Source organism: Sus scrofa, chromosome 5, assembly GCF_000003025.6.
Source record: "Sus scrofa isolate TJ Tabasco breed Duroc chromosome 5, Sscrofa11.1, whole genome shotgun sequence".
NCBI lineage: Eukaryota > Metazoa > Chordata > Mammalia > Artiodactyla > Suidae > Sus > Sus scrofa.
The window spans coordinates 56,283,824-56,287,630 of NC_010447.5; positions in this window are offsets into that span (position 1 = coordinate 56,283,824).

Here is a 3,807-nt window from a genome sequence, read left to right on the forward strand (position 1 = left end):
AGCGCCACGCCCCCTCTGGTTATTTTCCTATGAATTTGCTCTCCGGTGCAGAAAGCAAGACTCCCACCCTCGCCAAGCCCCTCCCATGAGTCGCCTGATTCTTGTGGGAGTAACTACTGCCCATCTGTTTCCTTGTTTGAGCCCTTCTTTTTAGCTGGCGGAAGCGTAGGTCAATGAGAGGACAATTCCTCGCGTTAGCAGCTCCAGGACGGTAGCGATTGTATAGGAACATTTCGAGGGGAAAAGCAGGTCAACTTTTATTTAGCGGGAAACAAAGGTTTAGAGCATATTTAAATCTCAGGGAGGGGGCAGAAGCAGGGTGGGGAAAGGGGAGCCTGATTAGAAATCATTGCTAAAATTACCATGTTTTGAACTTCACTTTCCCTGCCAGGGGACAAGTCTTCCCAGAAAGGCTGGCACTGACACAGTATAACGTTTGGTGAACATCACCTACAGTCTTCCAAATCTGTGATCCCAGACAATTTGCTTCCTCATGCTGACCTGTCCTGTTCAGGGTACAAAATGGAACTGGAAGAGATTAAACTGGGTCAGTTCATTATACAATCGGTTTAGTATAGTTTTTGTTTTGTTTTGTTTGTTTGTTTGTTTTTTGCAGGGATATTTAGGGGAGTGTCTTAGAAAGGCATAGTCATTCTAACACCAGTATCTAGGTTAGGGGTATTTCCAAGCTTCTTAGTGAAACCTGACATGGCCCTGTAGGGCTCCTGGGAGCAAGAGCCTTTCTGTGTCCCCCATTTCTTGTTCCTAGGAAATGAGCCTCACTCAGCCATCATGACCTTCCCTGAGTTTCTAGGGACAGGTTCAGACAGTTGCTGATTAGGGAATGGAGGTACAGTCAAGCAGCAATAGTACATCCTTGGGGCAGGATCCTGGTTCCCTCTCAAGGAGTACACATAATAATACAGGCATCTTATACATGTAAGAGAAAAATTATATTCCTTATGCTTCTTTTAGGAATGAATACTTTAAAATTAAACAGCTTAGAGTTTTTCCTTGTCCTTCTCCCTGACTTAATTGCACCTGAAACACAATCACCCATAAGCTAAAGATTAGGCACCCTGAGCATAATTGCCTGTGGGTTAAAGATTATTAGGACATGAGGTTTTTCAGGAACTTTCCTAGTTTGTTCTCATCTCTGATCAATATGCTCTTTGCACAAGCACAGTCATTCTAAGCAATAACCCAGGAGACCACTATCATGAACAGCTCCTGACTTCAGCTTTGATGACTAAGATCCCCCCAAAGAAAGAAGACTGCATGTTTGTCCCAATCCTGATTCCTATCTGAAAACCTGTTTTTCTCCCTTTACTATAAAACTCCTTGCAATTCTTTCTAAGGAGGGAGGGCGCACAGTCTTAAAGGCACTAGCCTGCTGTGACGCTCCTTTACCTGGCAAAGCAATAAAGATATTTTTTCCTCCTTTACGCAAAACTCTGTCTCTGCGTTTCAATTCAGCACCTGCAGACAGAGGCCGAATTCTGGCAACACTAGTCCCCTCAGTAGTATTTATGAATCTAGCTTCCACGACTTTATCTAAAAATGTGTAAGGATTTATGGTTTCCATCTTTGTTACTTCTCACGCGGTCATCATTCTCACACATTTACCACCTGCTATGTGTAGACTACTTCCTCTTCTTTATTACCTCCTTTAGGCTTTAAGGGGTGCATCCGGGACTAGCTATCTAAGATGTGATAGGCAAATTCTTACTCTACCAAAAAAAGGAAGTGAGACTTATCAGTTTGCTCTCATAAAGACAAATTAATCACAGGCCTGAGAACAATTTCTACATAAGCCTTGCAATAGAAGTATTAGAAAACCCAGCATCAGCAGACATTAGTGCTTCATTTTCTTTGTGTCTGTTGGCAACTATATATATATGTATATACGTATCTTGGTAAAGTACGCTGGAACCTGGCTGTGACACTAACTGGAATGAATAAGACAAAATTTGAGATAATTCTGAGTTTTTGCCAAGGGATTTTAGTACTACAAGTATTTAAAAGACTCTTTTCATTTATTATGAGGTAATACAGCTCTAATCTTATGGATAACATTACAGAAGAGGGTATAGAGACCTATTATTTAAATAATTCAATATGTAGAATTCCAGTTGAGCAGTTCTAATAAGTTTTTGAAAAGAGCAGCTGACTCATCTGAAGCTCTAATTATGAAATGAATTCAAACTATTAATCAATTAATGAATAAATACTGTGCTCCTGCTATCAATAAACTATGTATAATTATTGTCTGTCTGTTACATATGTGGCACTGGCTTTGGCACTATCATCAGGACTAAACTGTATTGAATTTAGTTCTATAGACAGTTATGAAGTGAATACAAGGCATTAGGCTTGATGCTAAAATCTAAAACTGAGATAAATAACATTAAGTAATTGTGCTCAAGGAGTTTACAATCGCATAAACACAAAAGCCAAAAAAAGTAAGAAGCTGCCACTAAATTTAAGGAAGAAAAGATTTAGAAATGAGGATGATTATTGAGGTAAGATCTAGGGCAGTAACAGGAAAAAGATTGTGAAAGCATTTATACTTTCTGTTCATCTTTGTTATGTGCTTCGGGATGAAGTGAGGAAGAGAGTTATTATTCAGCTTGTTTTAGTTTGGGTAAAGGGAAGACTTCACACTTCGAACTCTTCTGCCCGCTGCCACTTTAAGCCAATAATGGAAACCTAATCCAAGGTTTGGCATAAGTAATTCCACAGTAAATATTAAAACAAGTTTAAAAGGTCATCAATTTGGGGTAAAGTGAGCAAAGGTCATTTAGCAAAGAGTAGCTGCTACAACAAAGAAAAAGGAGATCGAATCAGAAAGATCTGGAAGAATAAAGCATTAGAAATCAAAGAGCTAGAAATCTAGCAGTTCTTGCCTTTAAAAAACAGACAAACAAAAAAATATCGGAAAGGATTGCTACTACCACTAGTCTAGGCTTCCTGCAATTCAGAAGGAATCAGGTCCCCATCACTCCTTTTAATTGTCTTAGATCTTTGTTTTTTCTGTAAATCCATAGGATAGGTGCACCCACAATCTGAACCTAAGGCTACATACTCTTCTTGGAGATTTCAGTAAACATATGTGAGAACATGTCTTAAGATTAACACACAATTATAGGAAGGGGTTAGCATACTTAAAAAACAGGGCAACCACAAGCCAAAACCAAACATTGCATTCGCAAAAAATGGAAAAAAAAAACACTCAAGTAGATAATAACCGGAGACCATCTAACCAAAAAAAGAAGGGAAGAATGGAGAACCATAGAATCAACTGGAACATAAGGTTCAAAATGGCAATAAATAGTCATCTATCAATTATCACCTTAAATGTCAATGGACTGAATGCTCCAATCAAAAGATTAAGAAAGCAAAAGATTAAATAAAAATAAGTAACATTCCAAAAACACAAATATTATTTTATAATTATAATGTACTTTTTTTGGCCACACCCATGGCATGTGGAAGTTCCCAGGCCAGGGATCAAACCCAAGGTACAGCAGTGAATCAAGCCACAGCAGTGACAATGTCAGATCCTTAACCACAAGGCTACAAGGGAACTCCTAGAATTATAATACACTTTTAAAAGGTATACTTGATTGTTTATCTCTCCCAAAAACCCTATAAGGGAGTTCTTTTTTTTTTTTCTATGTTATAGACAGTGAGATTCAGAGGAGTTTGGAAGTGACACTAGCTTCTGAAATAAACTGAACCTAATCCATGCTGGAGTTAAAAGTATCCACAATGAGAGAGACTGGAATAAAAAAATGATAAAACTAA